Source organism: Felis catus, chromosome B1, assembly GCF_018350175.1.
Source record: "Felis catus isolate Fca126 chromosome B1, F.catus_Fca126_mat1.0, whole genome shotgun sequence".
NCBI classification, from domain to species: domain Eukaryota; kingdom Metazoa; phylum Chordata; class Mammalia; order Carnivora; family Felidae; genus Felis; species Felis catus.
In genome coordinates this window covers 148,080,609-148,096,896 of record NC_058371.1, presented here as the reverse complement: position 1 = coordinate 148,096,896, position 16,288 = coordinate 148,080,609, and the positions used below count along the sequence as shown (strand labels likewise).

Here is a 16,288-nt window from a genome sequence, read left to right as displayed (position 1 = left end):
GATTTGTAGAAAAAATATTCACATCTTCAGAATTCAGTTTTTAAGTATGATGTTAGGTTTTCCTTGAATGTTCTTTATCAAGTTGAGGAAGTTCCCTCCTGTTCATAGTTTGCTGAGATTTTTTTTTTTTTCAGAAATGGAGATGGCATTTTTTCAAATGCCTTTTCTCTGATTATTGAGATGACCATATGATTTTCCTTTTTTTATCTTTGTTAATACAGTGAGTTATAATGATTTTAAATGTTAAACTAACCTTGCATTTCTGGGGAAAACCCAACTTATTCATGATGTAATATCCTTTTTATAAATGGATGGGTTCAATTTACAAAAATTTTGCTTTGAATTTTTGTATTTATGTTCATAAAGGATACTGGTCTGAAATTATTATTTTCTTATGTCTTTGCCTGGTTTTGTTTTCAGGATCATCCTGAATAGGATAAATCTAGAAGTATCTTTTCCTCTCCAATTTGCTGGAGGTGTTAAGTGTAGAATTAGTATGATTTTTTTCTTTATATGTTTGGCATATTTTGTTAGTGAGGCCAGGGCCTGGAAACTCTCTCAAGCTGGGGAAATTGCAGAGGACTTCACATTTGTTTTCTGTCTCTCAGAGATCATTGCCCTTTGTTGCCTAATGTCCAATCTCTTAAAAATCGTTTCATAAGTTTGTCAGGTTCTTTAGTTGTTTCAGGTGGGAGGGTAAATCTGGTCTCTGTTACTTCATCTTGTTTCAGATTGGATGTTGGAGAAAGTGAGGTTGGGATATAAGTTTTTACACTGAAATTGACTTTTTTTATGTGTATTTATTTTTGAGAGCAAGAGAGAGACAGAGACAGAGTACAAGTGAGGGGAGGGGCAGAGAGAGAGGAAGACACAGAATCCGAAGCAGGCTGCAGGCTCTGAGCTGTCAGCACAGAGCCCAACGTGGGGCTTGAATTCACAGACTGAGATCATGACCTGAGCCAAAGTCAGACGCTTAACTGACTGAGCCACACGGGTGCCCCGACTTTCTTTTTTTAAATAAGCTACTCTTTAGACCTGTTTTAGGTTCAGAAAATAAACATTTAATGATGGAAAATTTCCAAAATTACTGCATCTTCTTAAAATATTGTCAGGGGAAGGCAAAGAAAAAATTAATTATGGTGATTTGGAAGCAATAATTAGTAGGAAAAAAATGGTTTATGTTTATAACGCATTAAACTATTCACTGCTCCAAACTTTTCTCTACATCCAGTCTTACCCCCATGACTCATTGTCCACTCAGCAGACAGTGATCTTTCAAAAGATAAGTCAGATCATATCTGACTCAAAACCCTCTAGTGGCTTCTCATTACATTTAGAATAAATGCAAACTCATTATTTTACCTGATTTCCCACAATTCTCCCTTTCCCTCATCACTCTCCAGCTACTTACACTCAGGGCCTTTGTTCTTTTAAATCCCTCTGTATGAAATGCTTTTCATATCTTTGCATGGCTGTCCCCTCATCATCATTCAAGTCTCAAGTCAAAGGTCAGTGCCCCAGAGAGAATTTCCCTCATTGCTAATCACCCGAACCCAGTCACTGTCATATTACCCTGTTTTATTTTCTTCATAGTATTTATCATAGTTTGGATTTCTTATTTAGTTTATGTAGTATCTGTCTCCTCCTCATTAGAATAAAAGCTCCTTGAGAAGGGCATTGTCTTGTTGCTCATTTCTGTTTCCAAGATCAAAGCACAAGAATACCTAAGATATACTGATTGAATAAAGGATGAATGGAGAACATTTTCATAGGGAGTTGAAAACTCTAGTTAAGTCCTCTAGCAGTATTAGTCTCTTTTCTGAACAGGCTCCATAGTGTCAATATATGCAATAGTCCAATTGCCATCTGACCTAGTATAAAGTAGCAGGACTGCAATATTTTTCAATAAATGCCACTTAGGATAACAGTATCTCTCTTTTGGCAGCTATGTTACCCTATTGGCTTCTAACAATTCTACAGTCAACCAAACTCCCCTTTTAAAAAATAAATGCTTCTATAAGGTAATAACCTCCCCACATTTAATACTTAAACAGTTGGAATTTGCGTATGAGATTTAGCATTGGTCCCTAAGTTTTATCTTGCTAAACTCAGACTAACATTACCACCTATTAGATTCTTTTTAAGTCCAGATTTAGTTAATTCTCTCAGCTTCACAGCATCTACAAACTTGATACACATGCCATCAGAATCCTTACTTAAGTTGTTAAGAAAAATATTCAATGGGTTAGTGCTGAAGACAGACTTCTTTGGCATACATCTAAAGTCTCACCTGTAAGCTAACACCAATCCATTAATAGGCACATTTTGGTTAGAGCACTTCAGTTCAAGTTAATTCATATAATAACATCCTATCACACACAATGTAATTCCCCATGTCATCCGTAAGGATAGTATGAATACTTAAGAAATGAATCTCTCTTCAGCCTCTATCTTTAATGTCATGTGATTTCTCCCCTTGAAAGTCTTTCATAATATAAAAAGATCCTTGATATCCTGGCATCTGGCCACTTAAACACTTAAAAGGGATGATGATATTTTTTAATAGCCTTCTTGGCTTTAAATCCAAGATGTAGCTGAACTCTCTTGATTTTCCTTTTAATGGATTAAATTCTGCATGTAGTGTAACAATTTAGTGTTCCCATTTGTCCTTGAACTTTATATGAAAAATAAGATTTGGTAATTAATAGGACTGTCCAAATCAGATCCAAAAACACAACATCTAAAATATGTTACAGGGTCATCAGGAACATGGCCTTTATACCTTATCTATATGTACTATATCTTTACCTTCTGTATCTCTCAGACACTAAACAATACAAAAGTAACTTTTGAATCAACCCAGAAAACTAAACTGAGAGAAGATCTTACTAGCACCAGAGGAAAGATCTTCTGCTGAGACAAGCCAACAAAAATTATCTCCAAGAGAAGTGAAGCAAAATAAAGCATTCAAAAGTGGAAAATTCTTTATGTGTGTGTATATATACACAGTATAATGAATATATAATTGCAACCAGTTTAACTTTGAGTATCCTGAAAGTCCCAAAACACCCTACACTCACTCAGAGTTCCACAAATCTGTTGTACATAGTTATTCACAAAGATTAAAGAGGGAATTTTCTAAAGTGAGCTAAAACCTTTTATCTGACTGCAATCTATTCGTCCCCACAAGATGATCCTGGCTGGGTTGCTCTGGACTTCCCAAAACTCCTGTAGAGCACTCTCTTTCCAACTCTACAAGAGCAGATGCAACTTATCAAGGACGATTAGCAGCTCTTTTCCATAGTGTCGTGGAGGAAGTAAGCTGCTTTAGGATGAAGCTGAACAACTCTTTCCCAGCTACTGGCCGCCATAAATTCACTGAAGTGCAAACTTCATACCTTTTATGATAAGCCTTTGGCCAGAGACGTTGCTGTTGATGCCCTGGGTGAAGAATGGAAAGGTCACATGGTCAAATCAGTGGTGGCAATGACAAACAAGCCTTCCCCATGTTTTGACCCATGGCCATGTCCAGCTGCTGCTGCTGAGCAAGGGGCATTCCTGCTACAGACCAAGGAGGACTAGAGAAAGAAAGGGCGTTATGGATGCCAATCTCCGTGTTCTCAATTTGGTCACTGTAAAAAAAGGGGAGAAGAATATTTCTGGATTCACTGATCCTACTGTGCCTCATCGCCTGGGGCCCAAAATTGCTAGTGGAATCTGCAACCATTTCAGTCTCTCTGAAGAAGATGATGTCCACCAGTATGTTGTGAGAAAGCCCCTAAGTAATGAAGGTAAGACATCTAGGACCAAAGCACGCAAGATTCAGGGTCTTGTTACTCCATGCGTCCTCCAACACAAACATCGGTATACTGCTCTGAAGAAACAGCGTACCAAGAAAGATAAGGAAGAGGCTGCAGAATATGCTAAACTTTTGACTGAGAGAAAGGAGGCCAAAGAACAGTGCCAGGAACAGATAGATTGCCAAGAGATGGAGGCTGTCCTCTCTGAGAGCCTCTACCTTTAAGTCTGAGTCCAGTCAAAATAAAATTTTCTACAAGTATTGAATAAATAAGATCAGACGTCCAAAAGAAAAAAAGAAAAAAGAAAAGAACTATTATCAGTAAAAGTTTAAAGATATGCTTAGTAATGTTAAGGAGTATATAAGCAATTACAAGTGTATTTGTAACGCTCTATTTCTTAAACCAAGTAATAGAATGCATATGTTTGTTATATTATCTTTCACAGTTTATATATGCATAATAAATTGAAGACAATTAAGAGTCATTATTAAAAAATAAAGACCAGGGGCGCCTGGGTGGCGCAGTCGGTTAAGCGTCCGACTTCAGCCAGGTCACGATCTCGCGGTCCGGGAGTTCGAGCCCCGCGTCGGGCTCTGGGCTGATGGCTCAGAGCCTGGAGCCTGTTTCCGATTCTGTGTCTCCCTCTCTCTCTGCCCCTCCCCCGTTCATGCTCTGTCTCTCTCTGTCCCAAAAATAAAATAAAAAACGTTGAAAAAAAAAATTTAAAAAAAAATAAAAAATAAAGACCAATTATCACTGCAAACAATGCATGCTTATCCCTTCCCTTTCAGAATCTTAATCCTGAAACTATTTTGTAGATTAAGAATTAAATAATGGTCCTACATTTTGCATATTATTATAGGTCAAGCAAATGTTAAGTATTAAGTGTAGAATTAAGAATACTAAACTTTATTTCCAAAATTAATTTCTAATCTTTAAAAGCATATATAAATGCATTTTATATGATCATACTTCTGCGCAAATTACTTTGTGTTCTTTTTTGTCACTGGCACATTTTACACACCAGTTTCCAAAAATTGATACAGAGCACATGTTAACCTCTGAAGTAGTTAGGTAATATTTTATCATATTGATATACCATGGCTTACCATAAAGTCTCTACATCTCATTTGGGGTTACCCCATCTACTATTATATCAAAAACTACTTTTCAACAAATGTATGTTGCAGATCTAATATGTGTCTTATACGTTGTACACTTGATGCAAAGATACAGATGATCATAAGCAGCCGGGCCCTGCCTTCCCAGAGATTAAATTCTAGTGAGGAACACAGATAAGAAAAATAAGATAAACAAAATAATAATAATAATAATAATAATAATAATAATATCACCGTTTGCGATACATACAATGAAGGAAATAAACCAAGTTGTGTGACCAAGAGCAGGTGGGGCAGGGTTGAGGTAGTCTACTTTAGAAGACATACTCGGGAAAGGCCTCTCTAAGGAAACATCTAGACTAAAACAGGGGCCTGTACTGGCTTTCCACACCACTGTAACAAGTTACCCCAAACTGAATGGTTTACAACACAAGGGCATTATCTCACAGTTCCATAACTCAGAAGTCCGGTAGGCTCAGCTAATTCCTCTGCTCCAATTTCACAATGTGGAAACCAAAGGGTCAGCCAGCCTGGCTCTTATCTTGAGGTTCTGGCAGAGAATCTACTTCTCAGCTCATTCAGATTTTTGGAAGAATTTGGTCCCTTAAGGTTTTAGGGGTGACATCCCTATCCCCTTGCCTGCTGGGTAACAATAGTGGGATAAGTCCTTCTCTGGCCTCTGCTTTTGCCTCATCTCTCTTTCTCCCAGCTAGGGAAAGTTTTCTGCTTTTAGGGCCTCCTGTGATTACATTGGGCCCATCCAGACAATTGAGGATAATCTCCCCATTTTAAAGCCCACACCCATAGTCACATCTGCAAAATCTCTTTTGCTATGTAACAGGTCATACATGCACAGGTTCTAGGGATTAGGGCATGCACTTGAAGGGGGGTGGGCTAGTGCAGGGATGTTATTCTGCCTACCACAGAATCAGCCAGACACTGTTCCAAAATAAAGGAAACAGCAAGTAAAAGGCCCAAGATGGGAAAGAGCTTGGACAAAACGAGTAGCACGGAGGAAGGCTCTGGAACTGTGGCAGAGTAAAGGGAGAACTGCAGTAAATAGTACCGTGCACTTCTTTATAGGAGTAACATCTTTTTCCCATTTGAATTGTGTAAGTTTAGGATCTACTTTGAATTTCAGAATTGGGGGCGCCTGGGTGGCTCAGTTGGTTAACCGTCCGACTTCAGCTCAGGTTATGATCACACAGTTCGTGGGTTTGGGCTGTGCTGACAGCTCAGAGCCTGGAACCTGCTTCAGATTCTGTGTCTCCCTCTCTCTCTGCCCCTCCCCTGCTCATGCTCTCTCTCTCTCTCTCTCTCTCTCTCTCTCTCTCTCTCTCTCTCACTCAAAAATAAATAAGCATTAAAAAAATTTGAATTTCAGAATTAATCTTCGTCATTCTAAAGTTAAAGGAGCATAGGCCTCCTAACCTCCAGACTCCCACAAGACTAAAAGTCATTAATATTCTTTATATACATGGAGAAAATCCTTCTAATTCACATTTTTTAACCCTAAACATTTTTGCGTATTGCATACAGAATTTCTCAATATTGATCTGTATCTAATCACAGTATATGTAAAATTTATATTTAAATATTAGGAGGCAAAAACTAAGTTTAAAAAGCACTTAAAATATGAGGAAGAAACTTCATCCCAAATTCTTTTTAAAAATTAAAAAATTAAGACAAACAAAAAACTGAATTCTCTTTTTTTCCAACGGCTTTCCACATAGACTTTATGGTCGTCTCTTGTGGTTAAATGTTTATAAGGAGAATTGCACCTGTGTTGTGGTCTGTTTTTAAATAAACTTGCACCTGCAGTGGCTTTTCACAGAACTGCTATTTGGGATATTACATGTCAGTCGTTTGACTATCATGCAGACCTCTTTCCTCTTACACGACTTTCTGGGAAGGTCTTAATTTACAAACAGCCTATTTCCAAAAATCCATTAAAAAAAATACCAACAGTAATTTCTCTCTAATTTCTCTCGAGACACAATAATAAACAGGGTTTCCAGAAAACTCCTCAAACAACAATATGTTCCTTTCAATTCATAAAGCCCAGTGGTCTGGTCCCTCACTGCTTTAAGGAAATTCTATTTTCAGGAGAGGCCTCTGCTATCTATTCAAATATGTCTGCTTTCCTTTTCCTATATAGGATTTGCTAATTCCTGTTTCAGAATCTTTTTTACTCTGTTATTTTCCTCACCATAAACTTCTTCCTTTCTGCCAGCTCTTGTTAAAACTCCTAAAATCTTTGAAACTAATTCTAGTGTCTCCCCTGCATGATGTCATTCCACTCCGTTCACTCCTTTACTCTCTGTTACTTCATTGCTCATCTCCTATCTCTTTATATCATTTTACATGAGTGCACACACTACTTTACACTTTTACCCCTTCTCCTCTTATGTGTGTAATTTATCTAAGTTAATGCTTTCCAGATGCAGGGAGGGGATCTCTTTATAGAGCAATAGCAATTGGCACCCAAAAACAGGATATGAGGAAACATATATAAAGACCCATTCTAAAGAGTCTTTATATATAAATTATAAAGAATTATTAAGACTCAGAAAAATAGATGGGAAAATAAAATTTTTCTTGCTAACTCTTCTATTCATATTAAAGTGCAACACTAAGCCTGTTTCCTCTAATAATAAGAAGAAAGAATAATTCCATGGTGGAGAATATTCAGTCAATTATTTTTAAGATAGTGTATGCATTCTTTGAAGTCAATTGTAGTGATTCTTTTGTATCTCTCTTGGAGTTTCAAATAAATTGCTTTGGCCTAAAAGGTATGCCATAATTGATTATTTCCCAACTAATTTTACATTATAGCTATAAATGTATCTTAATTCTAATAATTTACAATACCTAAAACAACATAACACACTGTAAAGATGTGTTTTAAGAGACACACTATCTACCATCTTCCTATTGAACAAAGCAAAGGCTCTGGAGTCAGATTACTTGGTTCCAAATGTGACTCTATTCTCCTCAATTTCATCTACAAAATGAGCATAACTGTGGTATATACTTCAGGGGATTGATGAGAATTAACAGTTGTAAGCACCTAGAACGTGCCTGCAGCATGTAAACATTCAAATATTTTAGTAAATTATTATTATTATTCTTTTATGTTGAGAAAAGATAGCATCTTCTTTCAGATTTACATAAATAAATGCTAATGTATAATGGTAGGCAGAATAGTGGCCCATCTAAGATACCCATGTCCTAATTCTCAGAACCTGTATGTTACATTACATGGCAAGGAGGAATATAGGTAGCAGGTGGAATTTTGGTTGCTAATCAGGTAACCTTCATATGGGAAGATTATCCTAGATTATCCAGGTAGGTCCAACGTAATCACAAAGGTCCCTAGAAGGGAAAGAGGGAGGCAGGACAGTCCGTGAAAGAGTGAAAGAATGAAAGGGAGGCTGAAGATCCTACACTGCTGGCTTTGAAGTTAAAGGAAAAAGCCATGAGCCAGAGAATGAAGGCAGCATCTAGAAGCTGGAAAAGGCAAGGAAACATATTCTCCCCTAGAGCCTCCAGAAAGAACAGAGCCATGCTGACAGTTTGATTTTAACCCAATGAGACCATGTCGGACTTCTAATCCACCGAACTGTAAGGATATAAATTTGTATTGCTATAAGCCACTAAATTTGTGGTAATTTATTTTAGCACCAATCAGAAATTAATATAGCTATCATTTTGGCTCAAAATTTCCTAGCATAATTGGGGCAACCATGTCTTTTTATTTAAAAAAAATTCTCTTGGCACCTTTTGGGATGAGCACTGGGTGTTGTATGGAAACCAATTTGTCAATAAATTTCATATATTAAAAAAAAAATTTTAAAGCAAAATAAATAAATAAATAAATAAATAAATAAATAAATAAATAAATAAATAAAATCCTCTTTAGGAGGACCTGGCTGGCTTAGTTGGTGGAGCATGCAACTCTTGATCTCAGGGTTGTGACATTGACGATTTGGATGAGAGAAAACGTGACTATTCAAGGAAATGAATGTTCAATATGGCAACAGAAATCCAGAGACAATGTGTTTTATATGTTTCAACATACCTTCATTCAAGTACCTATTACAGTGTTGTGGGCTGTGCACAATTAAAACATTTACATGGATGTAAACTTGGCATTACTGTATGATATGGTTGTAGAGTACTGATTTGTATAGATAATTATACTTGATTATTAAATATCTTCATTTAGTTCAGTTCCTTAGCAACATGAAACAAGTTTTCAAGTAGAATATTATCAGTTATTTACATTTATATAAAAGGAAACACTTATGTGAACACTAATGTGTTCACTGCTATTTTAAATATTGTATATTAGAACATTAATTGTAGTAGCTGGTAATTTACAGTGTGAAGTAATATTCTGATATGGCGATCAATGTAGACAAAAAGAAATTGAAGGAAAATAATTTATAGCAAATAAACAATTTTACCAAAATCACAGAAGAAAAAAAATAAATTTTCCCAAAATTAATCAATGAGGAAACAACAGACCAATCTCTGAATGAGAGCCTCTAATTATGCCTTATGATTATTTGCTTATACTCTGAACACATCTACTACATGCATGGTTTCCCAGGCCCCAGAACAAAACTGGAGAGATGAAATATGGCCGATGCCTCCTAATTCTCTTATATTTCTCTTTCATTATATTGGTTGAATTTGATACCGTATCTCTCAACGGTCTTAGTCTGTACATGTGAGGGTCCAAATTATTTCAACACACCCTGAAGCAGAAATGAATGTCTCTGGGCTCTACAAGTTTTTCATTAGTGATAAAATATGAACTAGGAAAAGGTTCAATAAAATGACAAAACCAACTTCAGTGTGAGACAGACTTGGGTTTAAGTACCAGTTATATAACCTTGGGTAAATTACTTCACATTTCTGAGCCTCATCTGTGAAAAGAGGATAATAATGGCACCCTTCTCACTGATATCTTATAGTACGATAAGGTATTTTAAATACCTAACACAGTGCCTGATACATAATTAGCATCTCCCGAAATATTCAATGTTATTGACAATAGCTACTGGAGACAGCCCAGAGATGTATTCAAACTTTTGGACATGATAAAAATGTGAGTCAAGCACGAATGGAGCCTTTATTCAGATGTATTTTGTTGTTGTCTTTGTTGATAATTTTTCATGGCTCCGTTTTACAGGGTACATTTAGAATTCTTAAACTTTAATAAGTTTAAATTACATATTTAACTGTATCTAGCTCATTTATTAATCTGAACCTTTTAAATTTGACACTTGATAGATAGATAGATAGATAGACAGATCTGTAACTGTAGTGGCAGGCAGGTAGTATACTCCTTCTGGTCTAGTTTATGTGTGCTAGCTACTTAAGTAAAAACAATCCAAACCTTATTTTGTCTGTTTTCAATTATATGTCAAGTATAGTCTCATGTTCCAAATGAATGCTGAAGACCCCCAAATGCCTTTTCTAGCTTAGATATTTCTCCCAAGCTTCAGACTTATATATTCTGTCAAAAGGCACCTGAACTTCTTCACAGACACCTCAAATGCACTATGTCCAAAATTTATTTACCCTTGTTTCCTGCACCCTGATAACCTCTTTCTTCCTGAGTTTTCTTAGTTGGGGGGGGGGGGTACTATCATCCACTCAGTTGTCCAGAAAACCTGGGAGTCACTGTAACTCCTTGACCTTCATACTGAAACAGACACTAAGTCCTATAATACCATCTCCCAAAAAGCTCTTAATCTGCCCACTGTTTATATCCTTATTCCCAAGGCCCTAGTTTAGACACTAAAATTCATCACCTAAATGACTGTAACAACCTCACACATAATTTTACCTCTTCCCATAAATTCTCTAATTTTGTCCTGTTTAAAACCCTCCAATGGTTCCCATTTGCTCTTAGCAGAGTCCAAGTTATCACATAACACCAAAAATGGAGACAGATCAATGTCCCATTTGCAGATGCTTATTAAATTCTTAGATTGTTCTTAATAACTTCTAATATCTTACTGAAATTTAACAGAGCTCAATTTAACTCTCATTTGATTAGCTATTTATCAGTACTTACTATACACAGTATACAGTACTTACTATTACACAGTATACAACTGAGTAATTGTATTAGATATTATAAGGGTTAAAGACGAACAGTGATATATCTGGCAGAAAAGATGAATATTCTTAACACAATGGAGAAAATATTTTAAAATCCCAACATAGGAAGAGTTAAAGGGCTATTAAATGCTAATGGAAGGAAGTATGTCAGAGAATACAGCCTGGAAAAGATAAGATCTTAGCTGGGCCTTGAAGGACATCTAAGAATTGAGATGTAGGGCAGCATAAGCAAAGGCCAAGAGAAAGAAATCTCAAAAAGAGAAAAAAAAAACAATGAGTGCTTTAGTTTGGCTAGACTGCAGAATTCATTGAGGAAAATAGAAGGAAAGTAGCTGGAAAAATAAGTTGGAGCCAGGTAAAGATAGATCCTGAACATACATAAGGCTAAGAACTAAGGCCTTCATTCTATAGAGAATGAGGAATGGCTTAAAGAAAAATATTCTACCTCAACCATGTTTCAGAAGACCTTCACCATCAAAGCTATAATTATCATTGAATCAATAGTTAATACATAAATAATTGTATCGACAAGGTTCCTCATGATAAAAAAAAATCAAAAAGGATTAAAATAATGTTTACAAAATAATTACATAGTATTTAGTTATATTAGAGTTTGGAAAGGGAAGTGGTGTCACAATCTCATTAAATTCTTCATTTGGTAATTAAGGCCAACAAACCAAGTTATCTTTAAAAGCTTCAAAGTGTTCATATATTTATCCCATATTTCAGTACAAGTTCTATATTTTGCTTCACTTTTAGGACTTTTGTGTCTTTAAATAGATATAGACTTTAGTTGCAAAAATAATATATAACCTACTGGTTTCAGAGTAAGTGGTTTCTGAGAGAAATGAAAGCAGATGGCCACTATACCTCCTGTCTTCCATTTTCTTTTTGACACTTAAAAATAATCCTTCTTTCTTTTCCGTACCCAAAAATAGTTCAAGGAGTTTCTGTGATTATATCGAACTATCTGAATGAACTATCAGTGATGCATTTTCCCATTATTGCTATCATATAAAATTATTTTTACCATTACTACTTCTCTAAGCATTAAAAATTTAAAAAACACACTACTTGTTTTTACTTCAGTCAACACAACCTAGTCTATGACACTGGCATTGCAAGTAAATGTGCATTTAACTATTAGCTTAAGTACACAAAGCCATACATTAAATATTACATGTTACTTTTATATTTAAAAGGAGAATAGTGATGACTAGAGAAGCACAAAAGGTACTGCAATTCATTGTTAAAGGCTGTCACTTTGATAGGCTGACAGTGAGTATAGCAACATATTTACTCAAGTTCTGACCTAGATTCTGAAGACTTAAAAAATGACTACATGGACCCAGACTTAATGGGGCTCATAGGCTTAGCGGAGGAAGAGCAGTAAGTATAAAGAGAAAGATGTACGAAACATTATGGGAATGCAAAAGAGGAAGCTCTTCACCCTGAGGAGGCCAGAAAAGGCTTTTAAGGTGACATTTAAAATTAGTCTTAAAGGATAAATAAGAGTTCTCTAAAAAGTATAGAAGAAACAATATGTACAAAGGAAAAGAGGCAAGAAAGAGCACAGCCTGTGTGTGTGTGTGCATGTGTGTGTATACATACACACATATATAAACAAGGCTATATTATGTATGGTGACACTGAGCATGGGGTATGATGTAAAGTTTAAGATGTACACAAGAGTCAAATCATAAGGAATATAAACTTGATCCCATAGATATTGGAGGCTTTTAAAGGACTCTCAGTTAGGGACCTATATGGTCATTTTCTGTCTGCTTATTTGTTTTTTAATTGAATCTTAGATGCAAATAATTGATTATTCTCCTCAATTTCTGGCACATTATCATTTTTTGTCAGAAAAGGCTCCTCTCCCATTCTTTCTAATCTCCAAGCATCATCCCATTCTTTGCCCCTTCATAAACAATTGTTCTTTTCACATTATTTTGTTTATATGTATTTACAAAACGTGTATTTTTGTGCATGCATTTCTATATGTGAACAATATAGTAGTATGTATCTCATTTTTTGCTCTTCTCCCCAAGCACAATGTTTTTAATATCAATTCATGTTGCTCTGTGGATATATAATCCACTGTTTCCAGTCACTGTTTCTAATTACTATGTAGTTAAGATGGCCAAATAATTTATAACCTCAATCATGAGAGTAAAAGAGTGCTATTAATAATTGTACCAGAATAACAGATTAAACAGGACTGTACCAGGTCCACCAAGATATATGGTCATCCCATGCTTCTAAATTCCACGATGTTCATCCATGACCTTTTATTGATCTGCTCTTCCAGGGACAGGCATCCAGGTTGTCTCTAACTCCCTGCTATCAATAATAGTTCTTCAAAGAGTCTCATACAGTTTCCCTTATGGACTTATGTGAGATTTCTTTGTTAGCCAAAAAGATATCTGCAATGATTTGTAAATTTCTAACATAAGTAATTATGAAGATACTGAAATTGCAAAGCAATGTTTGGAGACTAGAGCAGTAGAGCACATAAGTTAGAATGAAAGGTTTCAGTAGGGGAATAATAAAACGTATGGCTGGAAGGGCTACTTTTTGGCAAACTGAGGGAAGGTCATGTATGGTATGAACTTTATCTTGATAGTAACTGAGAGTCATTGAAAAAGGTTTTAAACAAGGGTGTGGGATGATGGAAATGATATTCTAGGAGGATATATCGTATGATACTGAATCAAATGTATAGCAGAGACTGGAAATGAGAAAATCTATTAAGAGAATATATGAAAGCCAGTACTAGCTAAGCAGTTAGCTATAGTACAGTGTGGGTTTTAAGCCAGATTGTCTGGGTTCAAATCTAGTTCTACCAGTTACTAGCCTTATGACCTCATTTAAGCTCTGTGTGTCTCTGTTTCTTAAATTAGAGACATTGTAGTACCTTCCTCATAGAGCTGAATTTCAAGAGCTTATAACACTTCTTGGCCCATAATAACTGCTCTCAATGTTAGTTATTGTTGTTGTTGCTATTATAATTGCTATTGCCGTATAGTCCATAACTGAGCTCAATTTAAGCAAATCTGGTGATAGAACACCTTCAACACCCAGAACTCATGCCCTGAATAAAGTATCCTAATAACACTTAGTGTGTCATTGACAAACCCCTACCTTCCACAGTAAGAAAATCCCCAAAGGTCTTAGAGCTTAGAATAAGGCAAAAAGGATATTCTCGAGAAAACAAAACAAAACAAAAACCTGGTGGCCTTCATTATGTGTAGCTTGCTAACTCCTAAGCCAAGCATCACAATAATGTAATATTAAAGTTGATGATAAACTATAGTTGCCACAAATATAATGGTTAAATGTCAAATGTTATTTAATATTTATTCCTTTTCTCTGGGGACTATGTGTTTTTCTCTTTAATTGGCACAGGCTTATAACAAAGCTGCTAAGCTGTCTTTTCAGAAATACAAGTTTTTTAAGAAGAAAAATTTCCTCACCTAAATAGTAAATAATTCTAAGATTAAGCTATGGAAGATCAGGCTATAGGAGCTGCTGGAATTGAATAATTAGCTTCTGAATGGTTCCTTATCAAAAAGATCTGAGAATGTTGGACTATAGCATTCTCTCAATATGCACTGGATATTGCAACTCTATTCTGAATAGTTAGGAAATGCAATCATTAGTATAAACTAAATAATATTAGAGCAATGTGATCATTCCCATTAAAAGTAACAAAAATATTTTTCTAATTTCTCTATAAAAATGTATGCATTCTGGTCCTGAAATATGGCCATAAATTCTCAAATAATTTGCAACAAAATTAAGCAGAAAAACTTGGATTTATGGGCCTAAATAAAACTTAACTTTTAATACATTTAAAGCAAGGATATAATTACAGTCCCACTTAGATGCAACATTTTTTTAAGCAATGTTCCAGAATAACAATCCAGAGGCAATCTCTCACCCCTCTGATCTCTCACAGCACTGGGTTTACATCACACACTGCTCGGTAATTTAGTAATCTGTGTATGCTTGTCTTCTTTTGTATCCAATTATAAACTCTTTAATGGAAGAGACTATGGCTAATTTCCCTTTGTATCTACTACACATGTAGTATTCTGCTACAGTTAGTAAGCAGTTAATATTTGCTTAATGATAAAACCTATTAAAAATCACATTCAGAGGTGAATTCTTGCTTACCATCAGAACATAGGACTTTTACCCATACCTTTTTAATTCCTTAAATTGTATTTTCTAAAATGTTATAAAGGTTTTAACATGCTTAACATAACTTTTAACACTTTAAAAATATTGTTTAGTTCAAAATACCACTTTTTAAAAAATTTGTATTTTTCTTAAAGACACTATATGTTCGCCAAAGACATTGTGTGTCACTCTTAATTTTAGCATCATATAGAAAGTTCAACTCAACTCCCTACGTTTGAAGGTGTCATTAACACTAAAAATCTTTATCATATGCAATGTATGAAAACTTAAACCTTAAATTAGTCTAAGATTATAGGACAGTCCTTTCATACTTCTAGCCCTAAACACTTCTAAAGTTTGATTAATTCTTCTCTTATTATCACCCTCCTCCTCAAATATTTTAACCTATGCTCTTGGTTTCTTTCATCCACCCAGCAAAACCTACCCTCAGGAAAAGGTCTGAAACTCATTCACACTGAAGACGCAAAGGACTGATAATAGCTCAATGTGAAAGCCTGGTGTGAGAGCCCTGCCCCTGGTTTCTGTGCCAGGTATGCTAATGTAACCTCCCTAAGTCTGTTTCCACATGTATAAAATTAAAGTAGTTGAATTAATGTTTCTTAAAATCCATTCCAGCCAGGTTATTGCCTTTAGGAACGTTTGCAGCTTTATGCATCATTCATTCAGTGTTTTATGTAGCATCTGAGATAAGGACTACTGTAATTTCAATACTTATTCATTAAACTTACTCTGTGCCAGACACTGTATTGGGTCCTTTCAGTATAAGTGCTTGCAGAGATCTACTAGGTATAAAGAAGGGAGGAAAAGACAAGTAGGTAAGTAAAGAGACCACACAGAAAATGCTTAAGATCTCTTCAATACAGTAAAAATTTCCCAAATTTGGGTAGGAGGACTACACCCTTTTTTTAAAAAATAAGGGGAATGGCGTGTACAAAGGCAGTGATGTGAAAGGCGCGTCGAGTGTTTTCGGCAGCTGAACGCTGCGTAACACTGGACGAAAGTTCACAATCCTATCCCATTTAG

The 16,288-nt window shown here is 35.6% G+C and overlaps 1 long non-coding RNA gene and 1 pseudogene across 1 annotated transcript; both read left to right on the top strand.

Annotated features, from left to right (window-relative positions):
• Positions 1-3,332: 3,332 nt before the first annotated feature.
• Positions 3,333-4,064, top strand: LOC101096565 (annotated as a pseudogene).
• Positions 4,065-7,023: 2,959 nt separating this feature from the next.
• Positions 7,024-16,004, top strand: LOC123385047. Its single transcript, XR_006597025.1, has 2 exons — positions 7,024-8,545; positions 15,680-16,004. It is a non-coding gene; the product is annotated as an uncharacterized LOC123385047 (long non-coding RNA).
• Positions 16,005-16,288: the final 284 nt, after the last annotated feature.